Genomic DNA, 15373 nt, shown 5'->3' on the forward strand with positions numbered 1-15373 from the left:
AGAGATCTGATGGATTATGCCTAAAAAAGTGTAATAACCCAGTCTTTTTCCTCCTTTTTCCTTTTTCGGTGATTTTTTTTTTCGTCTTTTTCCTGTTTTGTCTTTTTCCTATTTCGTCTTTTTCCCGTTTATCGTTTTTCCTTACATAACCTCACTTTTTGTGCTCGAATTTGATTCCGGTTTTGCATGCATTCATGATATTTGATTTCCATGACATTTGTATCTTTACTTTTGTAGAAAATACATTCTAGTTGCTTACTTTTTCATAAAGGGTATGGATGCATATTTTATTGATATTATTCTTGATTTTGGGGTTTTAGTGTAATTATGTAAAATAATTATTTTTCGTCTTAGGGACTTTTTTACAATTTAATTTGTAAGATATTTTGAAAAAGGACCTTTTGCAATTTTTGAGAAATGTGACAAGTGTCACATTCTCATGGTGCCATTTGTTGGCAATGGGGTGGAGTGACTTGGATGCTTGATCTCTTGACATTTGGAGGGTGGAGATTCACCCAATTGTTGGCCTAGGATTCGAGCACTTGCTGGCTTAGATGGTTGACAAGTGTAAGCTTAGGATTGAGCCTAGGAAGGAGCATTAGATTTGTGACAAGTGTAGGATCATGATTTAGTCTTGCATTGTGTGTGTGAGAAAGGTAGTGTAAGAACATATAGTGAGTGGAGGATTTCTAGCCCTTCCACTCACTATTTCACACTTTATCTTTTTCATTTCACATGTTCTTCAAGAACCCTAACCTAGCCATCATTGGAGAAAAGCTTGGTTCATAGCTTTGACTTCATTTTTGGCTTCCTTCCACTCACCTTAGATCAAAGACCTTAGAACACAAAAGTTTTCCCTTACTCTCTTCTTCATTAACCCTAAACTTGTTTTCCATTTTGAGCTTGGTTGCTTGGATTATAGAGATTCAATTCTCTATTGAGATAGGGGTGGTAGTATGTTTATATTTTAAGTGTTTTAAAATCCTTTGGGGTTTAATATATATTGTATACATGCTTTTAGAATTGTAGTATTGCATACTATAGGAAATCCTTATGTTTGACTTAGGATTTTATTGATTAAGCATGTATATCGTGTATGTATCTTGAGTAGGATTATTGATGTCGTATAGAATTCTTATTGATTTAAATTACTATACTATTGTGATGTAAATACTACATTCTAGTAGATTACTATTTATAATTGTGATTATTTTAAGAGCTTATTGCTAAAATGTTAAGATTTAGTATATAAAACTTATTGTTGAGATATGATTGAAGTTGATAAGTTAGTGGTATTATCTTGCACATTATATCATGTTAAAGACTTGTCATTTATTATACCATTCTAAACTTGGAACCCTAAGACATGGTTTGTGTAGTTTCAAAATGCTTGTGCATGGAAGGTGGTATATATGCCTTAATAGTATTTATAAGTTTTGAACCTGATGTATTTTGGATTCTCTTGGGACATAGTTACAAGTGACATGGCTAGAGTTTGGCTTTAGCGCGGGAGGTACGAGTTCTCCCCAATTGAGATAGTGTGCACTTAGAGTGGTCTTCCCTGCGGGTTAATGCCCGGAACAACCATTGAGGTCTTGGTAGAATTCTGAGCTTAGATGTCCAAGGATTCCACTTCTTGATTTCGCATTCAATTCCAAGTTGACAATTAATGTTTAAGTTGTAACTTGTAATTTTAGTTTCATGCGATTTGATGTTGTTAAATACATCCATTTTGATATTGTGTTGCTAGATTCATTTAAGTTAGCTTAAGATGATCCTTTAGAACACCTTGAACATAGACCTTAAGTGGAATGCTCCCTTGTATTCATCTATATTGATCTTACAATGATATTGAAACTTTAGGGTATACGCATATGCTTCTTCCTACGAGTAACTTGATTACTCACCCTAGTGGTTTGGGTTGTTTTTCAGGTAAGGAGACTATGTTCTTGGATGCTCATCATCCTTAGAGGCTAATGAGCAATTTGGAACATTTTTGTATATTGACATGCAAGTGTTTAGCATGCTTTTATTTTGATATTATATTTTTGCATACCATAGATGTATGGTATTTTTGAGGCTAATGTAGCTACCTTAATGTGTAATAATACCTAAGTACTTACTTTTGATATTAGAAGCATTTATGTACAGAGGCCAAGGGCCAAGTATGTCTACTTTTGCATCTATACTCTTTTGGTATCAAAATTTTCTTTAAAAATGCATTTTAGCCATCTTGGAGGTTTTGCATCTGAAATCCTTGTAATTGACATCTGCATATGTTCAATCTTCCTTAAAATGAATAAATTTTTGATCTATGCATATGGGTAGAATGAATTCCAGAGGTTCCATTACGATTTCACATGTTTGGAGGAGCTCTTAGCAGCATTTCGAGGAGTTTCGGTCGACCGAAACTCCATTTCGGTAGACCGAACCCTTTTGTGACCAGTTTCGGTCGACCAAAACACCATCTCAGTCGACCGATCCCTTTTTGAGACCAAATGAACAGTAAAAAATCAGCCTTCAGAAAACATTTTGTGAGTTTCAGTCGACTAAAACTCTAAGACGGTCGACTGAAATAGCCTCTGTGCACCAGCACTTCAAGATTTCAATTTAGCACTGATGGTCCAACTTCGAAAGGCCATAACATCTTTCTTACTTATCCAAATGGGGTGATTATTAAGCCTAAACTCAAGGATTTTAAGTCATCTTTGCAATGGTACCTATGCCATTCTCAGATTCCAAACACAATGAGAGATATTCATGTTTTAGTGGAGTAGTGTCAGTTTTCACTTCGACCGGGAAAGGGCATTTTGTGGGATTCTTAGCCAATATTCTTAAAACCTCTTGCAATATCTTAAAATGATTGAATTAGGTTGTATTCACCTTTTTTGACTTATTTAGAGTCAATTTTCTCTCTTTAATTATGAATTAACCGTTTTGCCCCTTTGATAACGAATTTTGTCCTTTTTGACCTTTGTTTCCGCTTTTGCTCTCTTTAAGTCTTGTGATCTCATGAAAGGTTACATTAGTGTCTTAGGAGTGATTTCTATCTCTTAAGACCTTGGTTGATCATTTGCTTTTGCATTTCGGATCCGTTATCGGATTAACTTTCGGTTCATCACTGACGCACCAGGTTGAAAAACTTGGGCCGTCACAAAAAGATAGACCATGCTACACCCTAAAGTAAAGTAGTTAGGTAGATGGTTTATATCAATCGAAGATAGTCCATGCTTAGATTTAAATTATATTATTTTCTAGCTGAATTAATATGCGCTTGTAGCCATGATTAATTCTCTATGCATGTTATATGATATATCTCCAATAAATTGATACAATTAACTGGTGGTGCGACGTTAGTGGTAGAGTCATTCCCCTAGTTCTTTCTCTCTATTTTTTACATCCTTTTTAATTATTGTTCTTTATTTTATTTTCTATTTAGTTAATTTAGAATAAATCATCACAATTCAATTATTCTACTTTCAAGTTAATTTGGAATTTAAGAAATCCATTGACAAACCTATTTTACACAAGTCCCTTGGGTACAACACCCGTACAAGTAAGCCCTATCTGCAAAGATTCGTGCACTTGCGAATGGTACATATAAATCTCATAACACTACTAACGTAGCAAGAGTGAGTAGGGATTGTCCCAAGGGATTTGTAAGGTATTCTGAAATCAATGTTGGATTAGTAAGTTGAATGATTAAAAAGGGTTTGGTTTGGTTAATTAAGCTAATGGTTCAATTCAAACAATGCAAATTAACAACAATCTAAAAATTAGGGAAAAGAGTATGAAAGAAAGGTCTTGGGGCTTAAAGTTCATCACTAAGCTTTACTTCACCAAACACTAGCAATTGTAAATTAACGAAGAAATTCATGTTGCAAATTGTGTGTGTGTCATTAATTAAAAACTAAGCATGGATGGAAAATAAGCATAGATTTTCTAATCAATCAAGTGAGTAATACAACCTATCAAATCAGACCATTAACCATTCAATTAAACCACAATTAATGAACACATAAAAATCTAGAGAAATGTACTACTTGCACTTATAAGTATGGATCATCAAACAATAAGAATGGATTGTCCACCTATCTAGGAAATTAAAACAATTACTCTACAACTATGCTAATGACATGAATATTAAATTAATTAAGCTAAAAAGGTAGCACAATCCATCAAGAAATAAGCATGATCCATTAAACAAACCACCAGAGTAATCAATGAAGCAGCATGCCTTGACCATCACTAGATTCATAATTTCAACACATATAGACATGCATCAATTTCATAAAATCTAGAGAAAAACATATGAACATTTATTCTAACATACATAGACATATAAATAGAATTAAATGTCAATTGAAAGCATTAATCCATAGAAATCATGAAGAAAGCCTAGGGGCTATCTCTAAAATCCCAAAAATCTACAAAAGACTAGGTTTAGGAAGCAAGCCTAGGGGCTATCTCTAGCCCCAAGAGAAGGATGTAGCCACATATTTTAGTGGCCATGGAACCCTCAAGGGTTGACTTCAAGGTTGGCATCATCTTCTTCCTCCTTGCTTTCTTAAAAAAAACCTAATTCTAGATAGAGAAACTATTTCTATAATTGGTAAAATATCAACTAGAGGAACTCTATACAAATTGGTTCTTTTAGATTATATACAAGCCTCTTTGAGTAGGCAACAAGTCAGAAATATTGCATTTGATTGGTGAAAATTCGCAGCTACAAAAGTTGGTAGAGTCCGGGCGCGCTTGGGAATTAGACAGCACACTGCCAGCAGTCACTTCGATCAATCGAACAGAACTTTGATCGATCCAACACTTACTTCGATCAGTCAAAGCTAATGTGACAAAGATATTTTGACACCTGGCAACCTTATCCATTAAGTTAGCACAGCCTTGATCTCGATCGATTGTAGATATCTTTAATCGATCGGGACTTCCTTCAATCGATCGAACTTCCTTCAGTGCAATTTTTCTGACTTCTTCTAGGTCTTTTCCTTAGCTCCAAAACTGAGCTAAAAGGATCTTTTTAGCCTGTTTGAACCTTATTGTCCTGAAATAGACAAAAACACAAATAAGTACTAAAACATGAAAGTAAGATAGATGATTGGACTAAAATACCCTAGCTTAGGTGCTAAAATGCATCACATTTGAGCACTTATCACACCCCCAAACTTAGATATTGCTAGTCCCTAGCAATGAACAACAAGAAAAAGAAATAAATAAACAACTAGGTAACTATGAAATAGAAAGCAATGAAATGATAGTGCCACTTTCGTAGGGAGCACGATTGCATTTTGCATATGCAACAAGCCTTTTAAACTTTTAGGTTACCCCTAGTGGACAAGTGAAATCTCGTGAGGGTTTTCAGATGTGATACCCATAAACATAGAGGTCTTTCTAACTAAAGAGGCACCAACATACAAAACAAGCATTGGGAGAAAACTACCTCAATTATGTAATTTTTCAACCATTTCCAAGCAATTCTACCAAAATCTCAACACCAAGCAAACAAGTATGGTCCTCCACACATCAAGACAATGATCATGCAAATTAACACAACTCTATAATCCTTTTAAGTGAACTGGCATCAAATATGTTTCTATCTGAGCCAACCAAAGAAATGATCACATCCGGCCTCAAGCTAGCACACAAATCTAGTACCGATTATCAAGACAAAGAATGGACCTTTTATTAAACCTTTATTCAACTAGGTGCACTTATTCTTTTCACTCAATTTTTTATTTTTATTTTTTATAGATCAAAGATGGAGGCATGGTGCAATGTCTTGATCTATTAAGCTTTCTAGCGGTCTATGAGGTCGAGCGTTAGGCCAATGACTCCCAAACTGGACAGCTTTAGAGCATTACGTGTTAAAACATCCCTAAGGACTTACAAGCTCAAATCAACTAGGCTATAAATAAAAACAATCTGCATCTAATCATTTCCCACTTCTCACCTTTTGGGAGAAGTCCTCACTTTTATTTGCTTTTGCAAACTCAAATTTTTTTTTTTTTTGCTAGAGTTTGGGTCTCTACCTTTCGACATGAGAAATTCAATGCTTGATGAGGCTAGATCCCGGCTACTTATTGAAAGGGTTTATTATCCACCTTTGTCAAGAATGAAAGCTTTCAATGCGCTACTAGCTCAATTGGGATATAACCAAATCAATAGTCAACAAAGCATGTACCCCACAAATGAATGCTAGTGTGCGCCTCTGCTAGTGCAAAATCCTAGAGTGAATCTCAAAACAATCACAAAATCAGGATAATGTGGACCACAAATACCAAAAATGTAAGCAATATATCAATCTTTTGAAAAATTTACTCCTAAATGACATCCATAAAGCATATAAGGAGTATTGGACTCTCAAGTCAAACAAATTTTAAATTCTAAGTATTATAGTCCTCAAAAGATCAAAATCATTTCAAAATCATGGCTCAAAACTCTCAAATCAAACCACGCTTATAGAAACTATGTGTGACATGTAAAATATGCTAACACACTCCCAAACTTAATTTGTGCATTGTCCTCAATGTGCAAAGAAGCAACAGATAATGGAAAGAGTATACCAAATGGGTGTAACAAATAGGACACGGCAACGGAAGCTTAGCATTGGAAAGTGCACCCCCAAACTTAGATTCCAAAAACCTATTTGATATAAGCTTGCATTCTTCCTTCTACCTACATTTTTACCATTTTTAGAAGATAAAGATCGGTGCATTGAGTTATCACTCATGCTATCATATAAGCACCACACATCATCTTCATGCTTATCTAAATAAGAACCTCCCATAAAAGCATTAATCATACCTTTATGGTTATCCGACAAACTTTCAAAGAAATAATGAACTAATTGCCATTTAGGAATGTCGTGATGAGGACATTTCCTAAGCAAATCATTCAAATGTTCCCATGCCTCATAAAACATTTACCCATTCCCTTATGAAAATTCATGAATTGAAGTTCTCATTGCATTGGTTTTAGACACGGGATAGTACTTTCTAAAGAATTCTTATTGCATCTTTGCCCAAAAAGTTATAGAAAAAGGTCTCAAATTGTTAAACCAATACTTGGCCTTATCCTTTAGGGTGAATGGGAAGAGTTTTAACCTCAAACTTTAAGAAATTCATCCAAATGCTTATAGAGTTCTTCATTAGGTAGCCCAAAATAATTGGGAAGCATTTGAAAGGTCTGTGGCTTTATCTCATAATTATGTGTTCTAAATGGAGGAAGTTGAATGCATGTTGGTGCATTATACTCATTAGGCATTTAATGATCTCTTAAAGTAAGGGGAGGATTTGCAACTTTATGGTTCTACATGAGCTCCATGATTTGCTTAAACAATGGGAGGTGGAGGTGGCACAAAGAATGGCCTTGGCATTCCTATTGGAACTTGGCCTTGTGGTTGTGGAACAAAAGGTCTAGGCATGCCTAATGGTACTTACATATTATCATGTTGTTGCACATTAGGGTGAAGAATGCCTTGTTGGTCTATTTGACCAAGGTCTTCAACATGGTACTCAATATGGTTGTCCATCAATGAAATGGACTCACTTGAATTACCCCTTCCCCTTAGATTACGAACAATTGATTCAAGATTAAAATTCAATAGGATAAAAGTAGGATTCAAAGACCTACGACCATGTATGCACAATGTAAATAAAAAAAACCAACAACTCAACAAATAGCAAATAGAAAACACTTCTCCTCCTCAACAAGTCAATTAACAACAATAAACCTCCACAAACATTTATCCTATGCTCCCATGCTTTTCAACATATGAAAGAAAATGCCTCTATGCGGGCCGATGATTTAACTAAGCAAGAGGAGTTAGAATTGCTGATCGGTATGACAATTATACATCAACCTTTGCAATAGCACAAATCATTGTAAAATAGGGCTATTGGTCGGGTAAGTCGAACCACTGGGACTGCTAGTTTATGACAACTAAGATATCTAGAATCACTTTTAGAATAATGAAAGGGTTTATAGAGTTTTGTTGGTTTGTCACTAAAATTAAGAATTAAATACATAAAACACTAAAGTAAAGAGGTAAAGATAAATAAGAAGGGATTAGGGAAGTGAATCCACCTTCAACCCTATACACATGCTAGACAAAGACTAAATTGGGGATAGACAATATATAATGGTCAAGAATTATATACCAACACATGATTGCCGTATAATCATCAAGAAGTTCATTAAATCAAAAACAAGAATGATCCATCAAAAGTTTATACATTTGAACTACCTAAACTAGGGTGTAGCATCAAACATACTCTCTTAAACAAAAGATCATCAAGCCTTTAATCAAATGATAAAGCACATGAAACTAGGAATCAAGCATGAACCATCAAAGGAAATACCTAAGCAATGGACTATCAAGTTTCTCTATTAACATGCCATGAAAACCATTCACAATCTTATTTCCATTGTCACCATGAAAATGCAAGCATTATGATTGAGATAAGAAACCATCTAAGACAAGATAATTAACTTAAAACAATCATTTGTGTGCATTAAAATTCATTACATCAAGTAATATGCTCTAGATTATGAAAAGACCAAACTATACATCATCATCCCCAAAATAGAAGCTAATCTAAAACATGCTTACAAGGGAGGGCTTCATCACCTCCCTAGAGAAGGATTTAGTTACCCATAGGAACAAGGAATAAAGGAGAAGAAGCAAATCCACCCTCCATTTTCGTGCTCAAGCAAGCTAACACCCAAAACCCTCAAGATCACTCATTTCTCTCTCTATAACTTAGCTAAAATGTGTGATATGAGATTTTTACAAGCCTCCCCCCTTATCAAGCCTAAATTCCTCTTCTTTTCCCCCTCTTTTCAAGCTCTAACTCCCCAGGATGAAGCTGGACCACACAAAAATGATAAGGGGACCAAATGCAGCACAAAATCAGGAGAAGTTAAACTGCTCTCTGTAGATCGGCGGGCGCCCGCTGGTGCTTGCATCTTCGAAGATGGCTACTGGCATATTTGGCGGGCGCCCGCGGAAGCTCAGCGGGAGCCCGCGGATCTGCAGTGGGGCCCTGCGAAACAAGGCAGTGAGATGTGGATTTTAGCGGGCGCCCGCAGGGCCTTGTAGCTGCAACACATGAACAAAACTTTTCGTGAACCCCTCTGCGCCGATCCGTTGACGCGGTTTCCATTATAAACATTATGCCTCAAACTTCAACCATACAATGACTCAAGAGCTTTGGTCCAAAAGATGGCTCCCCGACAACAGCGCACCGATTTCAACAAGAGATTGCCAAAACCGCTTCTTTAATCATATTTGGGGAAACTGACATGAAACAAGACAGAAATACACAAATGAAGTTAAACTGTACATTATACTCCATTAATGGACTTAACTAATGCAAGTAAGGGTGCTTGAATATGTAATATTCGGCGCTTATCACACTCCCAAACTTACATTTTGCTAGTCCTACAGCAAAACCAAAACATAGAACCTAACCAAAAATGACAACAAATGGAATGCTGACCACATGCATCAATCATGGAGCAAGAAATTACCTACGAAGCTCAGTATAACTTGGAACAACAAAAATTTGGAAATAGACTCATTAAGAAAACTCCCTTACATATATAAAGCCTTGATACTCAAAATGGCAAAATAAGTTTCAACTTTTACGCACTACTCATTAAAACCTATATAAACAATTCAATTGTCATTTCTAAAATGGAATTTAACTCTAACTTCAGTGAAAGTGAACCGGATTCCCAATATGCGGCTTTTACCTTCTTTTTCCAATCCAAACACAAGCTTTTAAATCCTTAAATCTCCTTTTAAATGAGGTCCCCAAGGCTTAACTTTATTCACAAAACAACTTTTGTTGCTTAATGATGATTTTATTGATCAACTCAAAAGATCACTTACTATGGTCGTGCAATATCAAAATCCTTTAAGCTTTCTAACCAACCCATGTAGCAAGTGTTAGGCCAACAACTCCCAAACCAGATGGCTTTAGGGTGTTAAGTGTAGAGACACTTATAGGGCTTAATAACTTGAATTAGAAAGGCTACGAACTTCGATGAACCATATTTATTTATTTTTGAATGACCGTGTAATGTCTAAGTCCTTTAAGCTTTATAACCAACCCATGTAGCAACTATTAGGCCAACAACTCCCAAACCAGATGACTTTAGGGTGCTAAGTGTAGAAACACTCCTAGGGCTTAATAGCTAGACTTAGAAAGGTTATGAACTCAAACTGGTCATATTTTTATTGTTTTTATTATTTATTATTTTATTTTTTTTATGCTAAGGGAATCCATTTATTAAGGTCATCAATTCAGATCAACTGAGTCCTGGTCAAGGTCAATTGGGTTGCATACCTCACAATTAGGTTTCCTGTGTGCGTATGTGCAATGTGAAGCGTAAAAGAGTATGAAGTCCAGCGAAAATCTAATTAAAGTACTTATACAGACCGATATGAATCAACATGCTTATTTAAAAAAATTTCTTTATTTTCAAAAATCTCTTGGCTTCTATATGCAAAGTATTAAACACTTGTTTCGATTCCAAAAGTTCCAAATTACACTATCATTGCTCCCAACAACATGATTTTATTAATTAAAATACATAAAAAATGAACAAAAACCATAAGAATGTAAGCACATGCACCCCCAAACTTGAATGTCACATTGTGCTTAATGTGAGAAGACAAAGGATAAGAAAAATAAAAATAAAAATGGAGAGTGCCAAGAACAATAGTACCAAGTTGAGGAGGAATGGAGTGGCGGTGCAAAAATAGGCCACTTCGTGAATTCCATGAGCATACCCCCAAACTTGAATTCAAAAACCTGTCAAAAGCATCTATACAGAGTAAGAATCATATGAATCCAAAAATTTCAAAGCTAATATCCATGCAAAGAAGCAAAATGGAATGTAGTTATAAGTTCAAAAGAAACTGGAAAATAAATGCCAAACACGGCCCAAAAGAAGTCTAAAATAGTACTACGGGAAAAAGGAAATAAAACTGAAAGCATAAAATCACTCCACCATCGCAGTGGAGAAGGAAGCGCCATGTGCACCGGGTGCTCGGTCAATCAAAGTCTGGAGCAAAACCTGCAAAACCTCCTGGCTTTCCTAAGTTTTTTGAATGGCGCCCTCTATGTTACCAAAATGTATGTCGAATGCATCAAGACGAGCAGTGAGGGCAAGATAATCAGCTTAGGTCATGACATCTAACGGCGAAGGCGTATGGGCATCATGAACAGGTGGAGCAGGAGCCACAGGGGGTGCTGGAGCACCCCAATCCAACTGGCCCCCAATGCGGGCCTGACGGGATGTCTTGAGCTGCATAGTGCTAGACTTCCAAACCCTAAGGTTGAAGTCAAACACAATCTTCTCTTTCGCCTCACCACGAGGTTCTTTAAATTTGGCACTTTTAAGCATCCTGGTGATAAGGTAAGGAAATGGAAATGCCCAGGTGGTGGCACTGCTAGACCTCACCAAGATTAACTCATTATAAATCTTGAGAATTTGGTCCCAGACAAGCTGTGGGACGCAAAACCAGTACTCATTTTCAGCAGTGTAAAGGGCTTTCAAAAAATTCCCTTTGCGCTTGGAGTGGCCTAGCACAGGAACGACATTCTTAGCCAGGACCGAATCAAGAAACCACAGCCGGCATGGTAAGAAGGATTTATTAGTGCTTGTGGTCCGATTGCCGGTGAATTGGCCGTGGCAAATCTCCCTCACAATGTCAGACAAGGTCATGTCGGGAGGAGCAACATAGAGAGGCAAGCCTGCCCCATCCACGGGAGATTCCAATGGGCAGTCCATAGCCATAGCAAGGTCATCAAGGGTGAATTCAAAAACCTCGTCATCAATGGTGGTTTTGATGACCTCTGGTTCTGCACAGGAATGAAATAGGTTGGCGTAGAACAGACGGACGATGCGCGGGTAGTAAGTATGAGCCTGTGGCTTGAAAAGCGAGGTGAGGCCATGTGCCCTCAACTCGCAGACTGACCATGAAGTCTCATAATTGTGCTCAAAATCAGTGCCAATGTGGAATTTTGCTTCAACGGAGGCCCGCGAACAACGACGAGGCCCTACGGAGTTACTTAGCATACTGGCATGTTTCGCGGGCTCCCGCAGTGGCGCGGCGGGCACCCGTGGGACCTCTTATGAAGCTGCTTTGTGCAGCAAGGCTCAGCCTGCAAAGCCCGGACTTGATCACATGGACTTCCAACAAGGACAGAAATGCGTTGGAGATCTTGGGAACCGCATAGGATTAACTAGACGAGACAACTTCACAAGCAACGGCCATGAGATTCAAATGCTAAAAAAACCTTGGACATGACGGGAGACATGCCCATATGACCATGAATATTTCCAGAAGTTGAACAAAGACCTGAAAATGATGAAGAAAACCAAATGTAACCACCGGGATGCCCAATGAACAATTCCGAAAGCATGCACATTTTGGTTGAACTTTGTGACCTCCTAGAAATTTCGTAGAACTAGGCACTTGGGAGAAGGAAGCTTGGAGGATGTAAGAATTGCTTCCGATGAGGGCTAGATTTAACATCGATAGCTAGACGAAGTAAGATCGCACATTAGTCCTCGTAGACTGGGTCCGTTAAGAGGACTTTCTCTACTTTGCGGATAGGGACTATGCTATCAATGTAAGGCTTAAGCCGTTGGCCATTAACCTTAAATAAAGTTCCATCAGCCAGATCTTGAAGCTTGACTGCTCCATGGGGAAAGACGACAGTGATGACATATGGACTATCCCACCGTGAACGGAGTTTACCGGGAAAGAGTCTCAATCTAGAATTGAAAAGCCAAACTTTTTGTCCAGGGGCAAAAGACTTTTTGACAATGTGCTTGTCATGAAAAGCTTTAGTCTTTGCCTTATAGATTTTGACACTTTCATATGCATCATTGCGAAGTTCCTCAAGCTCATTGAGCTGTAATTTGCGAGTATAGCCGGCTTATTTCAGATCAAAGTTAAGCATTTTTATGGACCAATAAGCACGGTGCTCTAGTTCAACTGGAAGATGACAGGCTTTGCCAAAGACAAGTCGGTATGGTGACATGCCAATTCCTGTTTTATAAGCTATCCAGTAAGCCCAAAGCGCATCGTTTAGTCTCAATGACCAATCTTTGCAGTCTAGCAGAACCGTTTTTTCTAGGATATGCTTAATCTCCAGATTAGATACTTCCACTTGACCACTCGTTTGAGGATGGTAAGGTATGGAAACCTTATGAATGACAGAGTACTTGGAGAGGACGGATTTAAGGTAACAATTTCAGAAATGAGATCTACCGTCACTGATGATTGCTCAGAGCGTACCAAAATGACTAAAAATGTTGGATTGAATGAACTGGATCACGACTTTATGATCATCAGTTTTGGTAGCCTCGGCGTCAACCCATTTTGGAAACATAATCCACCACTACAAGGATATACTCATAGCCATAAGAAGATGGAAATGGTCCCATGAAGTTGATCCCCCACACGTCGAAAATTTCAGTAATGAGGATGGGAGTGAGGGGTATCATGTCTCTCCTAGACATGGATTCGAGCTTTTAGCAACGCTCACAAGATTTATAGAAATTGTAAGCATCTTGAAACAAGGATGGCCAATAAAATCCGCTTTGAAGGACTTTGTCAACGGTCTTTCTAGCACTAAAGTGTTCCCCACAAGCTATAGTGTGGTAGAAATTTAGGACACTTGTGGTTTCATTGTCGGGAACGCATTTCCAGATGATTTGATCTGGGCAGTACTTGAACAATTCCGGATCTTCCCAAAAGAAATGCTTAACTTGGGAGAAGAAACGGTCTTTTTCTTGTTTTGACCATTTGGTGGGAATTTTGCCTACCGTAAGGTAGTTGACAATGTCCATAAACCAAGGGAGATTTGAATGGGAAATCTGAAATAGTTGCTTATCCGAAAAAGAATCCCTGATTGCAATAAATTCAGAAGATTTTTCAATAAGTAGATGAGAGAGATGGTCTGCGACAACATTGTCTGTCCCCTTCTTATCCCGGATCTCAATGTCAAACTCTTGAAGTAAGAGTATCCATTGAATTAGGCGGGGTTTTGTTTTTTTTTTCGCGAGCAAATGCCTAAGAGCGGTATGATCCAAAAAGATAATGACCTTGGATCCAAGAAGATAGGAACGGAATTTATCCAAGGCATACACCATGGTCAACAACTCTTTTTGAGTGGTGGTGTAATTTAACTGAGCATCAGACAGAGTCTTGCTCGCATAATAGATAGCATGTGGAAGCTTGTCCACACGCTGGCCCAAAATCGTACCTAATGCATAATCTGATGCATCACACATGATCTCAAATGGAAAAAACCAATTAGGCAGTTTCATGATTGGGGCGGATGAGAGAAGAGTGTGAAGTTTCACGAAAGCTTCCATTCAAGCTTCATCAAAATTGAATGAAACATCCTTGGCAAGAAGATTACACAAGGGCTGAGAAATTTTGCTAAAGTCTTTGATAAAGCGACGATAGAAGTCGGCATGGCCAAGAAAAGAACGGATTTGACGGACAGAATTTGGAGGAGGGAGGTTGGAGATTAACTCAACTTTGGCTTTGTCAACCTCAATCCCCCTTTTTAAAATGACATGTCCTAAAACAATGCCTTCTTGGACCATAAAGTGACTTTTCTCCCAACTTAGAATGAGATTGGTTTCCTTTCACCTTTGAAGTACAAGAGATAGATTATGGAGACACAAGTCAAAGGAGGATCCAAAGATGGAATAATAGTCCATGAACACCTCTAAGAATTTTTCAACCATATCCGAAAATATGGACATCATACATCTTTGGAACGTTGCCGGAGCATTGCGTAGCCTAAAAGGCATGCGTCTATATGCAAAGGTTCCGAAGGGGCATGTGAATGTGGTCTTCTCTTAATCTTGTGGATCAATTGCCACTTGGTTATAGCCAGAATAACCATCAAGGAAACAATAGAAGCTTTGGTTGGCTAACCTCTTTAGGATTTGATCAATGAATGGGAGTGGAAAATGATCCTTCCTAGTAGTAGAGTTAAGTTTCCGGTAGTCAATACACACACGCCACCCGGTGGTGGTGCGTTGTGGCACAAGCTCTCTCATGGAATTTTCAACGACGGTGAGGCCAAATTTCTTGGGAATAACTTGAGTGGGACTTACCCACTTGCTATCAGAGATGGGGTAGATGATTCCCGCATCTAGTAGTTTGATCATTTCTTTTATGACCACTTCCTTCATATTGGGATTTAACCAGCGCTGCACCTCTCTAGAAGGTTTAGCATCCTCCTCCATATGGATGCGATGCATACAAAGAGAAGGGTCGATTCCTTTGAAATCAGCCACCGCCCAGCCAATAGCTTCT

At 37.9% G+C, this 15373-nt stretch overlaps 1 non-coding gene across 1 annotated transcript; it reads left to right on the forward strand.

Moving 5' to 3' along the window:
- The first annotated feature begins 6875 nt into the window (after positions 1-6875).
- LOC132275653 (small nucleolar RNA R71) lies at positions 6876-6982 on the forward strand. The gene has a single exon (XR_009470694.1). It is a non-coding gene; the product is annotated as a small nucleolar RNA R71 (small nucleolar RNA).
- The last annotated feature ends 8391 nt before the right edge of the window (positions 6983-15373 follow it).

This window comes from Cornus florida, unplaced genomic scaffold, assembly GCF_030987335.1.
Source record: "Cornus florida cultivar Cherokee Brave unplaced genomic scaffold, ASM3098733v1 CherokeeBrave_3.0.0_Hap2_Chr09, whole genome shotgun sequence".
Taxonomy (NCBI): Eukaryota; Viridiplantae; Streptophyta; class Magnoliopsida; order Cornales; family Cornaceae; genus Cornus; species Cornus florida.